The sequence below is a fragment of the Aedes albopictus genome, chromosome 1 (genome assembly GCF_035046485.1).
Source record: "Aedes albopictus strain Foshan chromosome 1, AalbF5, whole genome shotgun sequence".
Lineage (NCBI taxonomy): Eukaryota > Metazoa > Arthropoda > Insecta > Diptera > Culicidae > Aedes > Aedes albopictus.
The window spans coordinates 82,840,187-82,867,541 of record NC_085136.1 but is presented as its reverse complement, the minus strand read 5'-3'; the positions used below and the strand labels follow the sequence as shown (position 1 = coordinate 82,867,541).

The window sequence follows — 27,355 nt, the reverse complement described above, 5'->3', positions numbered from 1 at the left end:
GGTTGAAGACGGTGTTGTGTCTTTTTATTATTATTATTTCTACTCTGTCGCCGGCAAAGTGGACCTGCAACCCGGATCTCGCCACACGATTCACCGAAAACAAATTACTCCGTAATCCGGGGAGGTACAACACTTCCTTCGCTGTACATTTCTTCATTTTTCCGCCGACGTCAGCAAAGCACACAACATCACCACAAAATTCCGCTGCCATCTTCTCGCCGTTCGCAACAAGCACTTGCACCGGCTGCTCCAAACATCGCATCACTTTGAAGAAACTGGGATCCTTCACTATATGGTCCGTCGCACCAGAGTCTAGGAACCACTGCATTTTCCCCAGCTCTTCTTTTTCTTCCTGCGACGCCATGAAGCAAACGTCCGCACGATCCAAGGTACGTTTTTATTCAACCACCATGTCAGATTTACTGTTTCGACGTTTCACAACTTCGTACTCACTCGGATTCCCTGCAAACGCACACGACAGTCGGCTTGCTTGTGTCCGATTTTACCGCACCGGAAGCACTTCAACGTTCTCCACACATGCCTGGTCGTCATGGCAACACCCTCACTTTCTCGCTCATTTTCGGCCACAGGGGCCAACAGATTCTTCTTCAGGTTCACATCGAGCAACCGCTTCTTCACGAACGCCAGTGTCACACCACCGGGAAGCGTATCGATGGCCTTCACCACCGAATCGAACGACGCAGGCATTGTCAGCAACAAATGGCAAATTGCATCAGCCTCTTCCACTGCCGCACCGCTTTCCTTCAACTCGCGAATCAACCGATCAAATTTCAATAAATATTCCGGCAAATCACTTTCAGCCCCCTCTTCATATTTTAACCGGAGAAACTGTTTCCGAATGAATAACTGGCCGGCAACACCACAACGCTCGAACACCGCCTTCAGCGTGTCCCAAATTTGCTTCGGATTCGCACAGTCCTTCGCAAGTTCAAGCTGATTATCAGCGATGGTCAAAACGATAATCGCTTTGCACTTTTTATCCGCGGCACTTTGCTCAGCCATTTGCCTTTTCTTCTCGGTTTTCACTTGCGCGGAATCGTCGGCCATCTCACGCAACTCTTTAATCTCGACGATCTCCCGGTGGACACAATCCAATAAACCGTGCATGTCGAGAATGGTCTCCATCCGTAACTTCCAGTTATGGAATCCGGACCCGTCGAACGCGGCGACTTTCACTTTCTCGTCCATACCTGGACCCATAGCCTGTTGGAGCTATCACACAGCGGAACTACACAACAGCAGGACGAGGAGCGAAGCTTTCCGGACCGGAGTAAAAGTGAAACACTTGCTTACAGTGTGACGATCACGAACGAATGAATTTATTCTATATTTACATTGAAGACTTTAAACAATAGTCTATTTTATGAGGCTAGTCAAACGACAGAACTCCGCGCTCTGATGTTTACGTTTTCAATCATCATCCGGTTGATGATGGTTAATGACTGCGCGCAAGTCAAGCGTAGTTTTTGAAACTGGCTAAAACCGTAATTAGAAATTTTTATTTAATTTTTTTTCGCAAGTTAACGAGTGAATCGCAACGAAAAAAATTCCTGATTAATTATTGAGTTTTGTATTGCTTTTACGACAGCTTTTGAGCCTATTTTGGCTCAAATTTAGCATATCTCCAATTTATTGAACAAGTACCTTTTCAAAAATTACGCGATATTCCAGCAAAACAAACGTGCGTGGAGTTCTGTCAGTTGACGCCGCTGCTGCGATCAGCTGTTCTGAAACGTCTCGTAAAATGGCTTATAACAATGTTCAGCAACATAAAACATGTTCACGGTGTATCTTTACACATCGGTTGTCTTGATTACGAGGGGTGCTCGAATGCACAAAATACATATTCCCAACAAACAGAAGTTAAGAATTTCTATGACGCGTTAGCGCCACCTAGTGGAAAGACCTAGAACCAACTAGTTCAGTATCGGTTAGCTCGTGATGTCCTGATCGACTTGTCAAAGACGAAATTCTGAAATTCTGCTATGTGGTCGAATTCTCGAGATACAGAAATTCAGAATTTTTAGAGTCCACTTGCGCCACCTAGCGGACAAACTTACAACCAACTAGTTCACTGTCGGATAGCTGTTGATATCCTGATCAATCTTGCCAAAGACAGAATTCTTCTATGTAGTCGGATTCTCGAGATACAGAGATTTAAATTTCTTAGGACCCACTAGCGCCACCTAACGAATAAACCTAGAACCAACTAGTTCACCATCGGATAGCTATTGATGTCTTGATCAACTTTGCTAAAGACAAACATTTTTTATGTAGTTAGATTCTCATGATACGAGCGCAACGGTATTGGAAATGGTTGTTGACGAAACACCTATTAAAGTACAATGTTTCATGATCACTAGCGCCATCTACTGGAGCAAATACGTACTAAATTATGTACTATCGGAGAGTGCTTGATCTCATCAACAACTTTGCTGAAGACACCAGTCTTCCAAAACACTTTATTCTCCGCAGTTATCGCAAAAGTTACTGATCTATAAATAGATCACTGGGCGTTCGAGGCATCTGATCTATAAATAGATCACTGGGCGTAAACGGGTTAATATTCCACCGAAACCACTTGAAACCTCCTCTGTCCCCTTGTAATGCATCTCAGACCCTCACAAACCCCCAAAACGCTCCTGCGGTATTCTGTTACGCTTCTAAGAACTGATGATAATCCTTCTAAACTTTGTGAAATGCTTTCAAAAATCCCCTGATACTCCCCAACACGCTCCTTTAACGCACCTGAGGCCCTACAAAACCTTAGAAAATACCCCAGAAAAGCCCTGTAGGCCTCTGAAACCCACTAAAAATTCTCAAAACTTTCTCGAGAGCCTCTGAAAACCACCTCAAACGCCCTCAGACTCCAATTAACACACCTGAGACTTTCTAATTACTTACTTTCAGTCCTGGGCACCCACGGTGGTGCAGAGGGCCTAATTGAAAGATTTTCATCCTGGGCGATTGCCAGCCATCGCCTTGACCTGTGGCCAGGTCAAATTTCTTTCGACTTGCTTGATTTCGTTATTGAGGCTGCGTCGCCATGACGCTCTGGATCTGCCTCTGCTGCGATGTCCTGCTGGGTTCCAATCTAAAGCCTTCAGTACACGCTTTGCCAAGTGTGCAAATTTTTCCGCACACATAATCCAACATGCCAACAGCGATCTCAACATTGATAAAACATCTGAAATGTCAAGTGTATGCTTTTCTGTTGATTGATGCGTGCGGAAAAGTTTGCACACTTGGCAAAGCGTGTACTGAAAGCTTAACGCTTGCTTGCAGATTTCGTTTCCGCCCCTGCGTAGAGTGTGGCCTACTCACCTCCACTTTCGCTCCAGAATTTCTGTCACTATCGGCTTTTGATGACATCGACGATGGAGCTCCAAGTTTGCAGATCCAATTGTGACGCCACCGTGGACGAATTATATACCGCAGGCATCTATTGATGAAGATCTGCAGCCGTTGGTGTTCTTCACTGATACACATCAGGTTTCACTGGCGTATAGCAGCACAGATTTCACGTTCGAGTTAAAAACTCGGATATTAGTGCGTCGACTAATCTGGTTGTTTTTCCATACATTTCTTAAACGCGCAAAAGCAGCCCTCGCCTTCTTGATCCGTGCACCCTTGTCGATCTTGGTGTCGCCATCGGCCGCCATTTGGCTACCAAGATATTGGAAGCTTTCAACATTCTCCACTGATTACCCAGCTACCGTAAAGCTGGAAGGGTTGACCGTGTTTACATCCAACGATTTGGTCTGTTTGACGTTGATGGTAAAACCTGCCGCTGAGGAGCGATTGGCAAGATCATTGAGCTTACTCTGCATATCAGAGCGCCATTGAACTAGGAGAGCAACGTCATCAGCCAATTCGAAGTCATTTAGGTGCTCCTTGGTAATGGGCTGCCGCAGCAATCCACGATTTAGTTCACGGTCAACCGCACCTACCGGGATCTCGCCGATTACGATGAGGAACAGTAGCGGTGATGCTTGCCTCACTCCAGCAACGACCCGGATGGGATCGGACATAACACCGTTGTGCGGTATTCTGCACGAAAATGCCCTGTACTGTGTTTCAATGAAGCCGATGATTTTCTCATGGAGACCCTTGCGCCTGAAGGCTTCCCACATGTTTCCGTGATTGAGACGGTCGAAAGCTTTTTCGTTATCATTCAACACCAGATATAGAGACTCTTGGAATTCATTGATTTGCTCCAGAATGATACGGAGCGTGACAATATGGTCCACACAGGATCGTCCGGCACGGAATCCTGCTTGCTGCCGTCGGAGAGTTGCGTCAATCTTCTCCCGTATCCGGTTAAGGATCACTTTGCAGATGACCTTGAGAACGATACACAGTAACATGATGCCCCGCCAATTATCGCATACAGTCAGGTCACTCTTCTTGGGTACCTTCACTAAGACGCCTTGCATCCAGTCGGCCGGAAATGTCGCGGTTTCCCATATGTTTTGCAGAATAATTGATGCAGTAGTTGTGCAGATACTACGGAGTCAGCTTTGAGCATCTCAGCTGATATGCGATCGACCCCTGGGGCTCTGTCCGATTTCATGCTACGGATGACTGTTTCTATCTCATGCACTGATAGAGCTTCGATGTTGACACGGGTAATGCGTCGAACCCTTGGCGAATCATTCTGAGGTGTTGATGGCGTGGCCAATACTTGGAAAAGGTTTCCAAAGTGCTCGAACCAGCGTTTCAACTGGTCAGCCGGGTCGGTCGGTAACTTTCCAGACGTGTCTTTCACGGGCATCGTAGCATTCATCTTCGTCCCACTAAGGCGACGTGAGACATCGTAGAGCAGACGGATGTCGCCGGTGTTTGTGGCTCTCTCGCCTTCGTCAGCTTGGGAGTCCGCCCACGCTCTCTTGTTCCGTCTACAAGAGCGTTTCACTTCCTTCTCGCGAGCCGAATAACGCTGACTGGCTACGGCCTTGGCTTCTCGTGTTTTCGCTCGCTCCATCGCGGCTTTGGCGTTCCTTCGCTTCTCTATCTTAGTGAATTGACTCGTGTTTAATGTTAAAGTAGAAAAAGAAGATTCTGACTGTAAATGGATTTTTTCCGCATAGAAGTAACCAACGGAGAACAACCCGAGAAAATCTATTCTTGTATCATATTTCATAAAGCATTAGTCCTGTACATATTACCAAATTCGATTATTCTTTCGATCTTTACTCATTCCTTGACATTTTTTCTCACTGTTTAGTTGTTCTGCCGTTTGAGATTCCATAAAGTGTTGTAGAGCGAAGAATCCAATAAGGTGAGAAGTTCAATACACCATACTCTCAAAAAATGTAAATCAACAAATAAATAAAATAGAATGCTCCTCAAAAGTCATGAGATGCTTATTGAGAACTTTAGAAGGTAAACATCACTACTTGAATAACAGTTCTACTTTGTGAACTAATGCGAATAGATAGTGAGAACCGACTCACATTTTCAAATAAAACTACCACCACCACCGCCAATCTGCGCCGCATGTTCGCAGCAAAGACCGGATGCTGTTCCCCCACGACGACGTTGACTGTTTGCACGAGCCATTGACAGTGTGACAACAATCTGCACTGACGTGGAATATACATGCAGCTTATTGAAATAGAAAGAAGCAACACTTGACGGAGCGATGCGGCGGTGGTTGGGGTCGTCGAAAGGTAAAAGTTGAGAAAGCGTAGCAGTGCTGGAGAAATTCTTTACAGTGAGCTTCGCGGAAGAAGTGTCTTGCTATTGCGATGATGTCGAGGAAATTAACTTTGACGTTGATACTTTGATGTTCCGGGAATGTTTATGGTGGAGGTTCAGTTAACTTTTTTGTTTTTTTTTTCAGATAATGTGACAGTGGAGAAATGTATCGTTTGAAAAGAATACCCAGCTTTGCATGGCCAGGCCATCTGCAAATTGAAAAAAAAATGACTATAATGAGTCCAGTTTGAAAAAGCAAGAATTCAGTAATTTAAAAAAAATCAGATATGATTCGGAAAGTGATTCGCTAGAATCTCTCGTCGCTTAAATAAACGATCCGCTTACTTGGTCTTCACAACACTACAACGGATACTTGATTTATCGACCTGCCAAGTCAATTGATATTTACTTCCAACCAAAGCCTTATGGAAACAGCTCCACAGTAAAATCCACCTCATTCAATCGAAATAATTTATGGTCTGAAGATATCGTATTGCCGACAATCACCACCGGATCAGTCGACCAGACAAAAGAACACATTACACTAAGGTCTTTTTTTACACGGGGGATACGTCCCGTGTAAAAAAAAACCGTGTAAAAAAAAACCGTGGAAATTCGCGAATCCGTGTAAAAAAAAACCGTGTTAATTTGAGAAACCGTGTAAAAAAATACCGTGCTAATTCGGGAATCCGTGTAAAAAAAACTGAGGGAAATCTGAAAATATTTGAAATGTCCTCACCTTCAGATATCCGAGGTTTGTTTTGGAGAGTAATAAGAATAGGGGGCGGGAGTAGTAGTAAGGGTTGAATCTAGGGGTTAGTGGGGAAGGGGACAAGGGATGGGCTATGGGGAGCAGAGTGCATACTGTTTCCAAGAAAGATCGTAGAGGATATTTTGGGGTGATAAGGACTGTCTAGACGGACGAAACGAAGGATCAAGGAGACTGTCAACACTCTACAGGTCCACGGAGCTAGGTGGTGTAGAGAAAGATGTTCCAGGACACTCAGGAACTTTCGTGAGTAAAGGCTTTGATATCTACGAGCGTAATCGATTGATTGTTGTTACATCACTGATACTGTTCTACATCCTACAGGTCTACGGAGCATTGTTCTGTAAATAAATCATTTTCAAACATGACCTCCAATTTTGATCTCCAAGAACTTCCGCGAGTAAAGGCCAGAAGATCTACAAACATAGCCAATAATTTCTTGCTACATGCGTTGTAACATCCCAAAGGTCCATTGAGCATTGTACTGAAGAGTATTCATTTCTCAAGACATACTAGGTCTTCCATGAACTTCCGCGAGTTAAGGCCTTAAGATCTACAAGCGTACTCAATGAATTGTTGTTACATTTCTAATACGTTGTTACATGCTACAGGTCCAAGAACAATTTTTCTGTAAGGAACTTATAGTCATAGCTGTTCTAGGTCCTCCAAGAACTTCACGAGTAAATACCTGAAGATCTACAATGGTTTGTTGTCACATTACTGATACAGTGTAGCGCCCTACAGGTCCAGGGAGCATAGTGGTGTAGAGAAATAATTTCCACAGATGATCTAGGACCTCCAAGAACTTCCGCGAGTGAAGGCCTTAAGATCTACAAGCGTAATCAATGGATTGTTGTTACATTTCTAATACGTTGTAACATGCTACAAGTCCATGAACCATTTTTCTGTAAAGCAATAATTTCCACAGATATTCTAGGTCCTCTAAGAACTTCCATAAGTAAAGACCTGAATATCTCCAAGCGTTATTAATGGTTTGTTGTCACAATACTAATACATTGTAGCGTCCTACAGGTCCAGGGAGCCTAGTTCTGTAGAGAAATAATTTCCAATGATAATCTAGGACCTCCAAGAACTTCCGCGAGTAAAGGCCTTAAGATCTACAAACGTTATCAATGGTGTGTTGCCACATTACTGTTACAGTGTAGCGTCCTACAGGTCCAGGGAGCATAGTTCTGTAGAGAAAAAAATTCCAAAGATGATCTAGGAGCTCCAAGAACTTCCGCGAGTGAAGGCCTTAAGATCTACAAGCGTAATCAATGGATTGTTGTTACATTTCTAAAACGTTGTAACATGCTACAAGTCCATGAACCATTTTTCTGTATAGAAATAATTTCCACAGATGTTCTAGGTCCTCTAAGAACTTCCATGAGTAAAGACCTGAATATCTCCAAGCGTTATTAATGGTTTGTTGTCACAATACTAATACATTGTAGCGTCCTACAGGTCCAGGGAGCCTAGTTCTGTAGAGAAATAATTTCCAATGATAATCTAGGACCTCCAAGAACTTCCGCGAGTAAAGGCCTGAAGATCTACAAACGTACTCAATGGTGTGTTGCCACATTACTGTTACAGTGTAGCGTCCTACAGGTCCAGGGAGCATAGTTCTGTAGAGAAATAATTTCCACAGATGATCTAGGACCTCCAAGAACTTCCGCGAGTGAAAGCCTTAAGATCTACAAGCGTAATCAATGGATTGTTGTTACATTTCTAATACGTTGTAACATGCTACAAGTCCATGAACCATTTTTCTGTATAGAAATAATTTCCACAGATGTTCTAGGTCCTCTAAGAACTTCCATGAGTAAAGACCTGAATATCTACAAACGTTATTAATGGTTTGTTGTCACAATACTTATACATTGTAGCGTCCTACAGGTCCAGGGAGCCTAGTTCTGTAGAGAAATAATTTCCAATGATAATCTAGGACCTCCAAGAACTTCCGCGAGTAAAGGCCTTAAGATCTACAAACGTTATCAATGGTGTGTTGCCACATTACTGTTACAGTTTAGCGTCTTACAGGTCCAGGAAGCATAGTTCTGTAGAGAAAAAAATTCCAAAGATGATCTAGGAGCTCCAAGAACTTCCGCGAGTGAAGGCCTTAAGATCTACAAGCGTAATCAATGGATTGTTGTTACATTTCTAATACGTTGTAACATGCTACAAGTCCATGAACCATTTTTCTGTATAGAAATAATTTCCACAGATGTTCTAGGTCCTCTAAGAACTTCCATGAGTAAAGACCTGAATATCTACAAACGTTATTAATGGTTTGTTGTCACAATACTTATACATTGTAGCGTCCTACAGGTCCAGGGAGCCTAGTTCTGTAGAGAAATAATTTCCAATGATAATCTAGGACCTCCAAGAACTTCCGCGAGTAAAGGCCTTAAGATCTACAAACGTTATCAATGGTGTGTTGCCACATTACTGTTACAGTGTAGCGTCCTACAGGTCCAGGAAGCATAGTTCTGTAGAGAAAAAAATTCCAAAGATGATCTAGGAGCTCCAAGAACTTCCGCGAGTGAAGGCCTTAAGATCTACAAGCGTAATCAATGGATTGTTGTTACATTTCTAATACGTTGTAACATGCTACAAGTCCATGAACCATTTTTCTGTATAGAAATAATTTCCACAGATGTTCTAGGTCCTCTAAGAACTTCCATGAGTAAAGACCTGAATATCTCCAAGCGTTATTAATGGTTTGTTGTCACAATACTAATACATTGTAGCGTCCTACAGATCCAGGGAGCCTAGTTCTGTAGAGAAATAATTTCCAATGATAATGTAGGACCTCCAAGAACTTCCGCGAGTAAAGGCCTTAAGATCTACAAACGTTATCAATGGTGTGTTGCCACATTACTGTTACAGTGTAGCGTCCTACAGGTCCAGGGAGCATAGTTCTGTAGAGAAATAATTTCCACAGATGATCTAGGACCTCCAAGAACTTCCGCGAGTGAAAGCCTTAAGATCTACAAGCGTAATCAATGGATTGTTGTTACATTTCTAATACGTTGTAACATGCTACAAGTCCATGAACCATTTTTCTTTATAGAAATAATTTCCACAGATGTTCTAGGTCCTCCAAGAACTTCCATGAGTAAAGACCTAAGATTTATAAGCGCAATCAATACAAGTTCCCAAGAACTTCCGCGAGTTTAGACCTGAAGATCTACAAGCGTTATCAATGGTTTGTTGTCACATTACTGATACAGTATAGCGTCCTAAAGGTCCAGGGAGCATAGTTCTGTTGAGAAATAATTGCCAAACATCTTCTAGGTACTCCAAGAACTTCCATGAGCCGCAAGAGTACTTGGAAGACATAAAGCATTCTTGGAAATCAAGACTCTACAGAACTGTCTTCCATGGACCTGTAGGATGTTGCACCGCATCAGTAATGCAACAGAAGTCCATTGATAATGCTTATTGATCTTAAGACCTTAACTCGCCTCGCGAAAGATCTTGGATTAACTAGAAAATCTTTGAAAATAACTTCTCTATAGAACCGTGATCCATAAATCTGTATGATGTTACACCGAATAAGTAATGTAAAAGCAATTGATTAATTACGCTTAGTAGATTCAGGCCTTTACTTGCGGAAGTTCTGGATGACCTAGAACACGTTAACGGAATCTTGCGCCAAGGACCTGTAGTAGACGTGTGCGCCGAAGCAATTTTCACCGGCGGCGGCGTGTATAGTAATTAGAGGCAGCGGCGGCGGCGACGCCGGCATCACACCGTTCGTCCTATACGGCGGCGGCGTAATCGACGTAATCAAAATTTTGGCGAGTCCCTTACGAATACTTCACAAGCTCCTCTATTTAGAAGTATGTCCATGAGTTCTTTCAGGGTTTGTTCCAAATCACCCTTCAAAAAATCATTAGGAGATTTACTTAAGAATTCTTCTAGTATTTTTGTCTGTAATTTCTTTATAGATTTCCGAAGATTTTTTCAAGGATTCTTTCAGAAACTTATCAGAGGTGTCCTTTAGAAATGCTTTCAAGGATTTTCAGAAACTTCTTCAGTATTTTTTCCTTAATTTTTCCCAAAAATTTCTCATAAAATTCTACTAAAAAATCCTCTAAATCCATCTCAGGACTTTTTTTCCTACCCCTCTATTGGGGAAATTAAGCCACTTCGTCCAATTAACTGAACTTTTGTGTCGAATCTCAGGAGCTCCTCCAGGTATTCCCCAAGGACTTCTCCAGGAGCTATAAACGATTGTTTCTAAAATAGTTTCAATAAAATTTAATCTCATCAGAAATTTATTTAAATATTTCCTTCAGGTAACCCTCGAAGAGTAACTCCAACATGATTTACGTTATTTCATAAAATAATTCTGTAAAAATCTGTGGAGGAATATCTCAAACCGCTGAGAATTCTTCGAAAATTCTGAAAATAACAAAAAATCCATGGAAAAGGTAATCTTTTACTGAAAATTATGGGAAACGCATAAACTACTGAAGGAGTCTCAAGTAATATTTTAAAAGGAATTCCTTAGTAAGATTAAAATGGAGTTCATGGAAGAATTTCTGAAAAAACCCTTGGAGGAATTTCTGAATAAATTGTCTTTCTAATTCTAACTATGCTCTAAAGACCTGTAGGATGTTGCACCGTACCAGTAATGTAACTACAATCCATCGATTACGCTTGTAGATCTTAAGGTCACTACTCGCGGAAGTTCTTGGATGCCCTAAGATATCCTTGAAAATTACTTATCTTCAGAACTATGTTCCATGGACCTGTAGGATGTTACACCGTATCAGTAATGTAACTACAATTCATCGATTACGCTTGTAGATCTTAAGGCCACTACTCGCGAAAATTCTTGGTTTACCTAGAATATGCTTGAAAATAACTTCTCTTCAGAACTATGCTCCATGGACCTGTATGATGTTACACCGTATCAGTAATTTAACAATAATCCATTTATTACGGTTGTAGATCTTGAATTCTTTATTCGCGGAAATTCTTGGATGACCTAGAGCATATTTGGGGAGTTTCTTTTCTACAGAACTATGCTCCATGGATCTGTAGGATAAAACACCGCATCAATAATTTAGCAAAAATAATTGATTACGCTCGTAGATTTTCAGGCCTGTATTCTCGGAAGTTCTTGGAGGTCCTAGAATATCTTTGAAAACTACGTCTCTACAGAACTATACTCTAAGGACCTGTAGAATGTTGCACCGTATTAGTAATGTAACTGCAATTCATAGATTACGCTTGTAGATCTTAAGGCCACAACTCGCGAAAGTTCTTGGTTTCCCTAGAATATCCTTGAAAATAACTTCTCTTCAGAACTATGCTCCATGGACCTGTAGGATGTTAGACCGTATCAGTAATTTAACAAAAATCCATTTATTACGGTTGTAGATCTTGAATTATTTATTCGTGGAAATTCTTGGATGACCTAGAGCATATTTGGGAAGTTTCTTTTCCACAGAACTGTGCTCCATGGATCTGTAGGATATTACACCGCATCAATAATATAGCAAAAATTATTGATTACGCTCGTAGATTTTCAGGCCTGAACTTTCGGAAGTTCTTGGAGGTCCTAGAATATCTTTGAAAACTACGTCTCTACAGAACTATGCTCTAAGGACCTGTAAGATGTTGCACCGTATTAGTAATGTGACTACAGTCCAACGATTACGCTTGTAGATCTTAAGGTCTTTATTCGCGGAAGTTCTTGGATGCCCTAGAATATCCTTGAAAACAACATCTCTTCAGAACTATGCTGCATGGACATGTAGGATGTTGCACCGTATCAGTAATGTAACTACAATGCATCGATTACGCTTGTAGATCTTAAGGCCACTACTCGCGAAAGTTCTTGGATGCCCTAAGATATCCTTGAAAATTACTTATCTTTAGAACTATGCTCCATGGACCTGTAGGATGTTACACCCCATCAATAATATAGCAAAAATTAATTGATAACGCTCGTAGATTTTCAGGCCTGAACTCTCGGAAGTTCTTGGAGGTCCTAGAATATATTTAAAAACTACGTCTCTATAGAACTAGACTCTAAAGACCTGTATGATGTTGCACCGTATCAGTAATGTAACAAATTACGCTTGTAGATCTGAAGGCCTTTATTCGCGGAAGTTCTTGGATGCCCTAGAATATCCTTGAAAACAACATCTCTTCAGAACTATGCTCCATGGACATGTAGGATGTTGCACCGTATCAGTAATGTGACTACAATCCATCGATTACGCTTGTAGATCTTAAGGTCTTTATTCGCGGAAGTTCTTGGATGCCCTAGAATATCCTTGAAAACAACATCTCTTCAGAACTATGCTGCGTGGACCTGTAGGGTGTTACACCGCATCAATAAAATAGAAACAATTAATTGATTACGCTCGTAGATTTTCAGGCCTGAACTCTCGGAAGTTCTAGGAGGTCCTAGAATATCTTTGAAAACTACGTCTCTACAGAACTATGCTCTAAGGACCTTTAGGATGTTGCACCGTATCAGTAATGTGACTACAATCCATCCATTACGCTTATAGATCTTAAGGCCTTTATTCGCGGAAGTTCTTGGATGCCCTAGAATATCCTTGAATAAAATTACTTCTCTTCAGAACTATGCTCCATGGACCTGTAGGACGCTGAACCATACTCCAAAAATCACCTTTAGGAACCCCCCCCCCCTTTAACCCCTCCTAGCCCCCCATATATTAACCCCCCCCCCCCTCAAGGAACAGACCCCCCCCACACATCCCTTTCCTGCAGACCTCTTACATCATCATCCGCCTTCACCTCATACTACTTTCAACTCCCTTGCAACCCTTTCCCATAAATCCCATTTCTTCCTTTTAGTAAGAGTTCCCTTCTAGACACTTAGCGCGAGAAAGTTGAAAAAACCGTGTTAATTCGCGAATCCGTGTAAAAAAAAAACCGTGTTAATTCGCGAAACCGTGTAAAAAAAGCCGTGTAAAAAAAACCGTGTAAAAAAAACCGTGTAAAAAAAGACCTTAGTGTATTTCATCCACTGCACGTCTAGCGCGGCACCCAATGAAATATTCATTAGCCGGCTCGTTGAGAACATAATTTTCCGAACGAACGAAGAAACCTCCTCTGGATAAATATACTAAGGTAGCTATCATTCCAATGCATGGATCCCATGGATTCAGAAATCCCACAGTACGTGAGGTGAAGAAGCGGGAAATCGACGAAAAATAATCCTCATAAAATCGGTTTTTCGTTCTTTAATTAATGATCGACCTATCAGCCATCATCGGCATCGCACCGTCGCAACGGAAACGGAAGGAAGGAGCTTCACGCCTTCTTCGTCGGCAGGCGATGGGCGTCATCACGTGGTGAGGGAGGCTGGGGTGAAATGGCCCACATTCACTGATCATGTGTTTTAAAATATCTACTCTAGGCGTCAGCATAGGAAAGTTTAAAAACTCTTTGAATTTTCAATTTACTTATATTTGTGAAATTTGTTAGCAATCCCACTGCCACGGCGCCCAAACAGTGGGAATGGTGATTCCTACTTGCTGTAATTCGGCCATTTTTTCATTTGCAATATTTTGGAACCAATCAATTTTTCCACAAGGCTTCACAAAAATATATTTGGAAACTTTGTCGGCAGTTCTTTCGGTATTCCATCGTTTATATCGTTAAGAATTTCATTGGCAATGCCTTCGGATATAGTTTTGGTGTTTTCTCTGAAAACTTCTTCGGCAAAGATATGGGACTTCTTCAACAGTTCAATTGAAATTTGTTCAAAAATATCTTTGGAAATTGCTGAGTGTAGAACCATTATGTTAGAATTCATAACTATAAAAAGACTTTAAAATCGGAAATTTCAGCGACAATTTTTTAGACAGTTTTTTAATTCCTTTGTAAATTCAGGAGGAAATTATTCTGGGAATTCCTTTGGCTTCGCATTTGAGAATTTACTGTTCAGTTTTATTGAGATTCCTCCTGTAGTTCCTTTAAATGTATTTTCTTCTATTTTTGCCTTTCTCGTACACTAAAGTGTACTGAAAAGCTATATGTTCATTCAAAAAAACCAATTTTCGAAAGAAGGCCCGGAGGGTCAAGTCACATATACCAATCAACTCAGTTCGACGAATTGAGATGATGTCTGTATGTGTGTATGTATGTATGTCTGTGCGCAAAAAAAAGTCCACTCACTTTTAAGGTACTTCCTATTGGCCGATTTTTCGGATCATAGCTCGAATCGAACCGGAATTTAACCGCATTGTTTGCCATAGAAAATAATCCAGATCGGTCGAGGCGTTCCGGAGTTATGACCATTTCAGTGATCGGGACCAGCACCGGAAGTCCGTATATAAAACTGAACCAAGCCCCATCATGCGACACATCAAACTGCGGCGATTTTTTGTAACCTGTAGCATGGTTGACAAATTTTGTGCGGAAATCAATTCTGAAGAACAGAAATTTCACGATGTCGGTCCAAAATTTAAGATGGTGGCTTCAAATTCAAGATGGCGGCTGTTTAATAGAGTTTTAGCTCTAAATCCAGGCAATATGGGGTATATTTGGTATGGAGAAGATGTCTGAAGTCCATAAATGGCGTCCAAATTATCCAAGATGGTGGTCTTAAACCCAAAACGGCTACTCCAAATTAAAGATGGTGACTGTCTAATGAAGTTTTAGGCCCTCAACCCATGCAATATGGGAAATTACAACCAAAATATCCAAGATGGCGGTCTAAAATCCAAGATGGCGGCACAAAATTCAACATGGCAGCTGTTTAATGGTGTTTAGACCCTGAAACTATGCAATAAGGAGGGTATCGAAAATTAACTATAAACATTCAGGATGTTCTATCTCGAAGCATGTTTGGTCTTATCATTTCGGTTCTTCTATCAAATCTTCACAATATAGTTAAGTTTAGAACAGCCTGAAAAAATTTGAAAAATGTTTAGCATTATTGAAAATATTGTAAAATGAATACATCTCACAAATTAAAGTTTTGGACAAATTGTTGTTTTTTAAAGATTTTTCAGCGTTTCAATAACCTTTAGCGAATAAAACTTGTACGGCGAAAAATCCAAAAAATATTCATTATTGTTAGCAGTTATGTACACATAACATATCACCGAACAGCAACTTAAAAAAAAAATATTTATGTTCGTAAAACCCTCAACATTTAAAAAATGGCCCATCCTAAAAAAAACACTAATTTTTTGTCGAACTTTGACAGTCTGTTTTAAATATCTTCAAAGGTTATACAATTCCGTTCTCTACTAAAGCTACCTCGTCGTTAAGTTTAAAAACATTTCCAATTAATAAAAATTGAATTATCAATTTGATGTATTTTTTATTTGCGTAATCGTACTTTAAATGAGCATCAAAAAATTGGGTCCCTGAAAAATGACGTTTTTTAATTTTTAAGAATTGCGCTAAAATGGAGTCGAATTTTTTCTTGAAAATATTTTTTTACCTATATTCTGAGCAATCTGGGAAAGAATATATTTGCGCTTAAATATTTAAAAAAATTTAAAAAAATCCATTTTTTCCGCAATTTCAAATTTTTAAGAGGTGTCCAAAATTTCTAGATCATGCGTTTAAACTTTGAGATTGATGTCCATGTAAAATAAACATTATTACAAAAGCAAAAGTGCCATTCCTTTTTCTGAGGATTTATATAGTACCTCCAAAAATAAAATTATTTTTAACTCGAATAAATTATTTTTTAGGATGTTTTGAACATATATAGTTAATTTCCGATACACTCCTCATGGGTATATTTGATATGGGGAAGATGTCTGAACATCCAAGATGGTGGTCTGAAATTCAATATGGCTGCTCCATATTCAAAATAGCGGCTGTTTAACGGTGTTTAGGCTCTTAAATCATGTAATATGGGTTTGGGTATATTTAGTATGGGCAAGATGTCTAGAGTCCAAAAATGTCGACCAATATATCCAAGATGGCGGCTCAAAATTCAAGAGGGCGGCTATTGAATGGAGTTGTAGGCTCTAAAGCCATTCAATATGGCTATATTTGGTTTGAAGAAGATGCCCGGAGTTCAAAAATGTCGACCAGAATATCCATAATTCCTTGACGTTCATGTCCAAACGTTCCAGGAACGTTCATGTTGAATAGCAAATTTCTTCTTGGAAATAGCATATAGCGAAACATGCTGTCTATGTTGACAACTGTACTTGTGTTACTTCCACGAAATATTATGTTAAATGTTTTAACGTTAGCGGTTGAATACCAAATGAAGACAACAACCCTTGTTGCGGTAGCACCTATGTTGGTAGTCTACAGCACTGGCACTATCCCCTTAAAAAAAGGTTTTTTTATGTCATGGGCTTCTAATGAAAGCTTTGAGAAGATGTCTACTTTGTCATTAAAATTTAGGTTGTCCAGTTAGTAGAAGAAGTTTTTGTTAGGTCAAGCTGTATTGACGTCAAAAATGGCAAAAGGTTTTTGCTACTATAATAATACTAGGAGGCACCATAGAAATTACAAAAGTGCTCCATAGAAAAAGAAGCCATGTACCAATAAAATAAATATAATTCTCCCTAGATAAACAGGATTGTACCATTAAACAGCTGAAATTGCACCGGTAAACCAACAAATTTTCTGACTGAAGTTGACAGATTGAACCAATAAATAATGACATGGTGCTCCATAAACTCATAAGAATGTTCAATAAACAACCATGAATGTACTCATAGTTTATGCATAGATGCTCCATAGATATATCATTTTTGCTCCATAGAAAAATAAGATTGTACCATAGAAAAATAGATTTGCACCCATAGTTTATACATTGCACTAAGGGCCAGAATCGCAATCTAGCGGAACAAAATTAATTACTCCAAAACGAAGCATTTCCGACACATGGTATCTTCGACAAAGTTGCTTGACATCAGCAGGGGCTTCTATTGCTAAGAACGTAGTAGTTCGCAAATCGTCCGCATAGGTGGCGCCACCATCTAACTTCTTTGTTTTACGTCCTAGAGACTTGGCATCTTCGGCAAAGTTGTTCATTTTGGCAAAATAAACAACACTCTCTCAGACGTCAAAATTCCACAGCCTACTGTTTACGAGTTATTTTAAAAATAAAATACATTCAATGAAAAACCACTTTTTTAAGCTTATTTTGACATTTTTACTAGAAACCATGTGAGTTTAAATTTTTTCCCAATGCAAATATGTCAAACCAAACACATTCTATGGAAATATATTCAATATTATCATTAAAACTTTTAAATTAAAATACAAATTCGAAAAAATAGTGTGAATTTCAAGCCTTAATATCTCACAAAGCGCAAAAAATCGCAACTTCAAATTTTCAGCAAATACGAAGCAATACTAGGTGAACATACTGTCAAAAATTTGGAGAGGTATTTTTTGGTGTTTTTGAGATAATAGCTTTTAAGTAACACTATAAATATAAGTAGTGCCAGCGTGTAACTTTTCACTGTTGCACATTAGAGAGTTTATGTCTTCGAGAAAGTTGTTCATTTTGACTAACTAAACAACTGTTTCTTAGACGTCAAAATTCCACGGCCTACTGTTTTCGAATTATTGTATATAAACTAGATTTTATTGATAAAATTTGTCAATAAAACACATTTTGATGCAATTGTATGAACTATTTTTTATTGTTTTAATGTTTACGATACATAGTAGGTCATGAAAATGTCAGTATACTATTGTCAGCATGGCTCAAGGTAACTTTTAATTTTTTGCATGTTATTTTCCAAATGTTTTAAGCTTAACCTTTTTGTCAATCATTTTAAATTTTAGAGCGCGAAATATCTTGCTGAGAGCTCGTGGATTTGTTCCTGGATGGAAAGGGCGTTGACCAATCTCTAGAGATTGTGAAACTGGAGCTCCACGAAACTGACATTTTCATTACCTACTATGTATCGTAAAATCAAAAACAATAAAAAATAGTTCATACTATTGCATCAAAATGTGTTTTATTGACAAATTTCATCAATAAAATCTAGTTAATACACAATAACTCGAAAACAGTAGGCCGTGGAATTTTGACGTCTAAGAAACAGTTGTTTATTTAGTCAAAATGAACAACTTTCTCGAAGACATAAACTCTCTAAAGTGTAACAGTAAAAAGTTACACGCTGGCACTACTTATATTTATGGTGTTACTAAAAAGCTATTATCTCAAAAACACCAAAAAATACCTCTCCAAATTTTTGACAGTATGTTCACCTAGTATTGATTCGTATTTGCTGAAAATTTGAAGTTGCGATTTTTTGCGCTTTGTGAGATATTAAGGCTTGAAATTCACACTATTTTTTTGAATTTGTATTTTAATTTCAAATTTTTAATAATAATATTGAATATATTTCCATAGAATGTGTTTGGTTTGACATATTTGCATTAGAAAAAAATTTAAACTTACATGGTTTCTAGTAAAAATGTCAAAATAAGCTTTAAAAACTGGTTTTTCATTGAATGTATTTTATTTTTGAAATAACTCGAAAACAGTAGGCTGTGGAATTTTGACGTCTGAGAAAGAGTTGTTTATTTTGCCAAAATGAACAACTTTGCCGAAGACGCCAAGTCTCTAGAACGTAAAACAAAGAAGTTAGATGGTGGCGCCACCTATGCGGACGAATTGCGAACTACTACGTTCTGATCAATAGATGCCCCTGCTGATGTCAAGCAACTTTGTCGAAGATACCATGTGTCGGAAATGCTTCGTTTTGGAGTAATTAATTTTGTTCCGCTAGATTGCGATTCTGGCCCTTAGTGCATTGGTGCTCCATAGATATATCAGTTTTGCTCCATAAAAAATTAAAATTGTTCCATAGAAAAATAAAATTGCACCATAAACATTATATTATTTCACTATACATGTTAATCCTACAAATAATGCTACTTCATGCGGCGAAGCCGCATAGAGGATTGAGGATTCCGATATCCGATTCGCCGTAACTGTGTCGTTTCGGTTCTAGGCAAGCCACAGATGCAAGAATTTGCCCGGTATAATGCAAACAGAGATGTTATCCCTTTTTTTAGTCCGACGAGCGTTAGCGAGTTCGGACAGCAAGCATTTGTCCGGTCAATTACACACCTAGTTTTTTTTTCGTCTTTTCCGTCGTGCTTCATAGATGTACGCCAAATGATGCTTTTGATGTTACCTTTATTTTGAAATATTTTCCAATTATTGATATCATTCAAGTTACAGTTCGAGTACTGTCTATTTGCTTTTTAGGTTGAAGCTTAAAATCATATATCCCACCACCCAGGTAACTGGGCTTAGCGAGCTAGCATTATTTATAGGATTAACATGTATAGTGAGATAAGATAATATTTATGGTGCAATTTTATTTTTCTATGGAGCCATTTTATTTTTATATGGAGCAAAACTGATATATGTATGTAGCACTAGGGCAGTTCAGATTTCAAACATGTTAAAAATTCAAAGCTCCCATTTGTTCATTACAATCTTTAGTGCAAAACTAGAGTCCTGTAAATTTTTGGCCATTTCGGTGGTGATTTAATGGTGGCCCAAGAGCAAAATAGGTTTATATGGGAATTACTATGGAGAATTTTCAAAAAAAGTTCTCCGCGTTGTAGAGCGTTTACACATGGCTAAAGTCATAGGGCCAAAGCCAAATTGAATTCTTTAGATCTCAATGATGAATGTTGCCGAAGACCGGAACTTATTTCGACAATCGGCAAAAAAGATATTTAACAAATTCTCACTCGAATGCGCATCTTCATACACGATGTCCTGCAAGGTGTGCAAGAAGCTAACACGCATAATATGATTGCGTGTCAAGCGTGTCGGTCAAGCTGTGGTCTTCTGTTCAAGCATGGATGGATGAATATTGATTAATAACTTCTTTTTGGTGAGTCGAAATGAGTTGCGGTCTTCGGCAACATTCATCATTGATATCTGAAGAATTCAATTTGACTTTGACCCTATGACTTTATCCATGTGTTAATGTTCTACAGCGTGGATAATCTTTGTCGAAAATTCTTCATATTAATTCCCATATAAACCTATTTTGCTTTTGGGCCACCATTAAATCACCACCGAAATGGCTGAAAATTTGACAGGACTCTATTTTTGCACCAAAGATTGCAATGAACACCAATGTATAAACTATGGGTACATTCTTGGTTATTCATGGAACATTCTTATGAGTTTATGGAGCACCATGTCATTATTTATTGGTGCAATCTGTCAACTTCAGTCAGAAAATTTGTTGGTTTACCGGTACAATTTCAGCTGTTTAATGGTACATTCCTGTCTATCTATGAAGAATTATATTTATTTTATTGGTACATGGCTTCTTTTTCTATGGAGCACTTTTATATTGTTTATGGTGCATTTTAAATATTTTATGGGTGCATACAACCGGCTGCCATATATAGATTTTTTTTCCTCCCCTGTTGGGGAAATTAAGCCACTGCGTCCAATAGGCTGAACTTTTGTGGCATACAATATAGATACTTCAGATGATTTTGAAAATTTGAATGATAGAATACATTATGGAGTTTCCAAATAAGTATCATTGTAGGCAATGTAGGCAATATTATAGGATTAACTTACAAAACGATCACGAATAGTTTTTCAAAGATTTTCCCAAACCTAAAACAAAGTTGCTGACAAATATACCCGTAACAAGGAATTATAGATGGAATTTCTAAAGAAAGTTCCACATAAATTCCCAAAAATATTCTCAAGAAAAAGCCGCGGTAATTTCCAAGCGCATCACTGAATAATTCATGAAGCAATTGTCCGAAGATGTTCAAGCAAATCATAAGAGAATTTTGTTAATTCCTTCTTCAAGTAATTTTTAAAGGTATTACCGTAAAATTCCTCAAATAAATTGTCGCTATAGTTCCGAAAGGTATCGAAGTAAAAATTTCCAAAGGATTTACAGGAAATACTATCGATGAAATTGCTGAGTGAAATCCAAAGGAAGTGCCGAATAAATTTTTGACTAAATTTGCGAAGAAATTACCAGACACATTGCTGAATTAACTACTGATGAGATTACCGAAGAAAATCTCAAAGGTACTACTAATTGAAATGGTCAAACGAACTGCTGAAGGAATTTTTGAAAAATTCCAATGAATTTGTCGAAGAAGTTTTAGTATAAATTTCCGCAAAATTCACAAAGCAAGCTGCAAAGGAACTCTCAAAGAATATGCTGAAAGAATTACGAAAGGTATTCCCAAACGAATTGATCGAGATATAAAAGTAATTTCCAAACGGTTTTTCGAAAACAATGCCAGAGAAGTTTATAAGGGAATTGCTGGACGATTCCTCAAAGGAAAAGCTGTAGCAAGTTTTGAAAGTATGTTTTGAGAAATTGGCGAAAGAATTTCCAAAGCTATTTTCAAGGAAATTGCCAAAAGTGTTCTGAGAGAATTGCGAAGAATTTTTCGAAGATATTCGCCTGACAAATTTAACGAAAGTTCCATTGAAATTGGCGAAGACATTCTCAAAGAAACTGCCGCATTAAAGGAGTTTCTGAAGAATCCACGAAGAAATTGTTGGAAGAAAAAGAATTTTGCACATTCCTTCTTAAAGTTACTTAAAGTTGAAAGCCGGAAATTTAATTAAAACAATTGTCGATGGAATTCCGTAAGGTATTGAAGCAGAGATTCCCAATGGATTTACTGATTATATGATCGAAAAAAAAACCTGAGGAGCTTCCAAACGAATTGCAAAAGAAATTAAAAAAAAATCCTACATATTCCGATTCCCAGAGGCATTGCTTGCTTAATTACTGAAGGCATTTCCGAAAGAAAAGTCAAATGGATTGCCGGGGGCATAATTGGGTAAATTCCAGAAGAAACTAGTTATTTGTTGAACGAGGTGCAAACAGTTTTTCAGCACTAGTCGAAAATTTATCCAGCGAGGCTTGCCTCTTTCACAAATTCTTTGAACTTACATGCAAATACGATTGAAATTTTTCGTGTAACATCATTCGTGTTTACATCAAGTCTTTTTTTCTTGCTTATTCGCTAGAAAATGTTAAAAAATTGGTTGGGTTAAATTGATGGACCCCTTGCTTGCCAAGGGTGACAAAAATAACGATTTTTCATCACATTGCACCTAATTTCTCGCGTCATATCTCCAAAATTCATGTTGAAACATGTACAAATTTTCACATTTCTATGAAGAGAAAGAATACACCTTTCATTGAAGATGAAAATGTTTTGGCAGCCATCTTGGATTTGGCCGCCATTTTGAATTTTATAATTAAATCGCGATAAATTAGGTGCAATTTGATGAAAAAACGTCATTTTTGTCACCTTGTCAGCCCCTTGGCAAGCAACAGGCTCATTAATTTAATATAACCAAAGTGGTTTTCATCCTTTTTTTATCATTTTCTCAGGAATAAGGACGAAAAAATTAAAATCCCAGACTTTATGTAAATTATCAAGAATTCAGAGTTCCTGAAAAAAAAAATCTTTTTTTGTGGATTTTATCCATAATTATCAAACCTTTTTTCTTGAGAATGACAGGAAATTTTGCCAAGTATTTCTCCAAGAGAACCACTTCAATTTTATCACAGAATTTTATCAAATAACAAGCTTGGTTGAATGGTTAAATTTTGTGATATTTATTCATGGATTACAAAAACAGCATGCCAAATTTCCAAGATATGCTGGAACCGGTTCCGGTAGGGAAAAAGAAGGACTTTGTAGAACCATATGCTGCCATAGAGTGCAGATATGTGCTACGGTGCTACTGCTACACGAATTTTCACTTGTATTCAATTCAAACAAACGTCATGCTTAGAGCAAAATACGTGGGATTTATTTATGATTTTTTTCAAGGACACCTCCAGAAATTCCTTTAGGCACTTATTTAGAAACTTCTCCAGGGATTCTTTCAGAAATTATTCAAGAGACTTGTCCAGGAGTTTCTCCTTCGTGAATTCTTCCATGGGCATCTTTCCTTTTCAGGGTTTGTTCCAAGAAATGCTTCAAGAATTCCTCCCACGGTTCCTTCAGATTTTTTACAGATACTTCTACAAGGATGCATCGACGAATTCCTTCAAGAATTTTTCCATAGCTTCCTTCCTTCATATTTTTTTCCTACAGAAATTCTTCCTGGAATTCGTTAAGCAAGCTTTCCTGGGATTTCCTAAGGAACTCCTCATGGGATTGCTTCCGGGATTCCTCCAGGTTTTCCTTCAAGAATTCCTCCAGGAATTCACCCGGGAATATTCTCTGTGTTTCTTTCAGGAATAATTCCAGGAACTGTTTAAAAAATCCTCCAAAGATACACCCAGGAACATTTTTTAGAATTCCTTCAGGAGTTCCTCTTGGAATTCTTTCAGGAACTCCTGCAGGAATTAATCCAGTATTTCCTCTAGGGATTGTTTGAGAATTCTCTTAGGAATGCCCCTAGGAATTGCTTCCGGAATTCCTCCTGGGTTTTGTTTTCAGAACTGCTACAGAAATTTCTCAAGGAGTTCCTCCACGAACGCTTCTAAGAATTCATTCAGGATTTCTCCAGGGATTTCATCTGCAATTTCTTCAGGACTTTTTCCTGGGATTCCTCCAGGAATTTCTTCTGAGATTCCTCCAGGAACTATTCCGGGGATTCCTCGGAGAATTGCTGCAGGAATTTCCCTAAAAATTCATCCAGGGATTCATTCAGAAATGCCTCTAGAGATTCCTCCAGAAATTCCTCAATGAATTCTTCTAGAGATTCCTCCAGGAGTATTTCTAGAGATTCCTCCGGTGATTTCGACGGGCATTCTTCTAGAATATTCTCCAGGGATTCCTCCAAGGATACCTACAAGATTTTTTTCAGAGATTCCTCCAAGAAATCCTCCGGGCATTCATTCAGAGATTCCTCCAGTAACTGTTTCTGGGATTCCCCCAAGAATTTCTGCAGAAATTTATACAGGAATTCTTTAGGGATTTTTTACAGAGACTTCTACAGGAACACCTCCAAAGATTTCTCCAAGAATTAGGGGATCCTCCAAGAATTCCACCTGGAATTTTTCTAGGCATTCCAGGAAATTTTCAAAACATACTTCCAGGGATCCCTCCATGGATTCTAGCAGAGATTCCGCCGGGAATTACACCAGGAATTAATCAACATAAGCTATGCCAGCAATTCATCCGGGAGTTACTCCAGGAAATCCTATAGGGGTTCCTTCAGAAATTCTTCCAAGATTTCCTCTATGAATATCTACTGGATTTTTTCCAGGAATTTCGCCAAGAATTCTCCCAATTTTTTCTCCAGGATTGGCTACAGGGATTCCTCCAGAAATTCCGCTAAAAACTCCTCCAGGAACTTTTTCAGGGATTTTTTCCAGGGATTTCATCAGAAATCCGTTCGTGGATTTCTCCAGGACTTCCTCCACAGATTTCTCTAGAAATCTCTCCGGGAATTTCTCAGGGGATTTTTCTAGAAATTTCTCTCAGAGCTCCCCTAAAGATTCCTCCAGAAGTTCATCCAGAAATTGTTGAAGAAATTCCTCCAGAGATTCCTCCTGAAATTCCTTCAAGAATTCCTCCAGCAATTCCCAAAGGAGAACCTCCAGGAATTCCTAAAGGATTTTTCCAGCAATTTCTTCAAGAACTCCAGGAAATTCTTCAGGAATTACCCCAAGGTTTTTTTTCAGGAATTTCTTCAATGATTTCTCTAGGATTTGTTCCAGAAATTGCTCCTGGACATCCTTCAGAAATTATGTCAACAATTTCTACAGGATTTTTTCCAGTAAATCATCTGGGGATTTTTTTCAGAAATTCTTCCAAGAATGCTTTCAGGAATTTTCTTGGGATTCCTCCAGGATTTTCCCAGAGATTCCTCCAGGAAATCCTCTGAAGATTCCTCCAGGAAATCTTTCAAAAGACCCTTTAAGTATTCTTATCAAAAATCTTCTAGAGGTTTCTTCAGAAATTCTTCCAGGAAATTCTTGGAGGAATACCTTCAGGAATTTTTCAGGGATTCCTCTAGGGACTTGGAGGAATTCCTCCAGAAACTCCGCTAGAAATTCTTCCAGGATTTTCTAAAGGTTTTTTTTTTTTAGAAATAGAAAAATAATAGAATAGTAACAGAAATCTTCCAGAATTCCTCAAGAAATTCATCCAGTAATTCTTCCAAGAACTCCTCTAGAGAGCCCTCCAGGAATTTGTCCAGGAATTACCCCAGGATTTTTTTTACAGGAATTGCTCGTGGCATTCTTCACAAGTTATGCCAGCAATTCGTCCAGGAATTTCTCCTGGGAATCCTCTAGAGATTTTTTCACAAATTCTTCCAGAAAATTCTCCAGGAATCTTGTACCGACTTTTTGAACCCTCTTAGCAGAAAACCCTCTTCGAATGAGTGAAATCAGTTTCGTACCTTTTAATTCGGCCATAGAGCGGAATTAAAAGGTACGAAACTGATTACACTCATTCAAATTCTCCACGAATACCTACACGAATTTTTCAGGGATTCCTCCAGACATTCCTCTAGAAATTCCTCCAGAGCTCCAAGAATTGCTGCAGGGATTGCTCCAGGGATTTCTCCACGATTTTTTCCAGAAATATTCCCAGAGATTCTCCAGAAATTCCTCCAAGGGCTTTTCCAGGAAACCCTCCTGGAATTTCTCAAGTGAATTTTTTTGAGAAATTTCTTCAGCAATTCCTCCTAGAATTGCTCTGGAGTTCCTTTTTCAGGATTTTTTTTCCGAAATTCTATCAGAGCTTGCTCCAAGAATTCATCCAAGAAATTTCTCAAGGAATTTCTCCAGGAATTCCTGCTGGGTTTAATCCAAGAATTCCTCCAGAAATTACGCCAGGCATTTGCTCAGAAATTTCTACAGGCATTCTTTCAGGAGTCTCTTCAGAGATTTTCCCAGAGATCGCTTAAGGGATTCTTCCAGGAATTCCTTTGGGGATTTCTCCAAGGATTCTTCCAGAAATTTCTCTAAGATTTCCTCTAGGAATTCCTCAAGAGATTTCTTATGAAATTTTTCTAGGATATCCTCCCAGAATTCCTTCAGGAATTTCCTTCAAGGAATCCTCCGGAAATTTATCTAGGATTTTTCCTAGGATTTCCTCATGAGATCTAGGTATTTAACCCTTTAATACCCAATCCCGCCTTTAGACGGGGTATAGTTTGAGCATTTTTGTAATTTTTATTTCGTGGAAAATCATTTTTTTTATATTTTTGGCTGATATTTAGGACTGTTTTGTATACCTCAAAATGGTTTTTGGTGTATTTTAAAGCGTATTTACATTTTTTTTTAAATCATTGAAAAATTTATGTTTTAGTCACCTTTTAGAAGTCATTGTTTATTTTATATTGAATCGCTACAATTGACACATTTTAATTTTTTTCCAAATCATTCTATCCTTTTTTAATAGTTTAAGGGAATCGAATACACTTTTAAATTATTTTCCTTAAAATTACACGGAAAATAAAATTTTCTGTGAATTTTTTTTTTAAATAATAATATTTCAACAATAATAATAAAATCTCAAAATGTTTTTGTACGCGCCGTACGCGTGCAGAGCAAGTGATGCCACGCCGTCGTCGACCGACAATTATATATCAGCGGGGCGTTTGCTACCAGGTAGTCTCTAGCCTACTGTGCTCCAAATAGGCGGAGCTTATTGCGCAGTGAAGCGTGCGCTCGCCTACTCTTTTCATTAACATTTGGGCTATATAAGCAATGTCATTGTCATTTTCATCAGTCAGTTATTAATAAACCGTCGTAGCGAACAGAACAGTAAAGGTGTTTTTCTTCAGCGCAAACCGAACAGCAGTGGTGGCTAGCCCGATCAACGTGTGATCGGCTAGCATTTTCCTTCCCTTCCCTTTCACCCGGCGGTGAGCCAGCGGGTGGCAAGAGTGTGTGCCTCCGCTCTACCCGAGTCGACGTTGGCGTGCAAGCG

General features: G+C 38.9%; 1 protein-coding gene across 9 annotated transcripts in view; it reads left to right on the top strand.

Annotated features, from left to right (window-relative positions):
• LOC115263576 (bromodomain-containing protein DDB_G0270170) overlaps positions 1-27,355 on the top strand; it is a 446,118-nt gene that overhangs the window by 146,364 nt on the left and 272,399 nt on the right. The window lies entirely within an intron of this gene.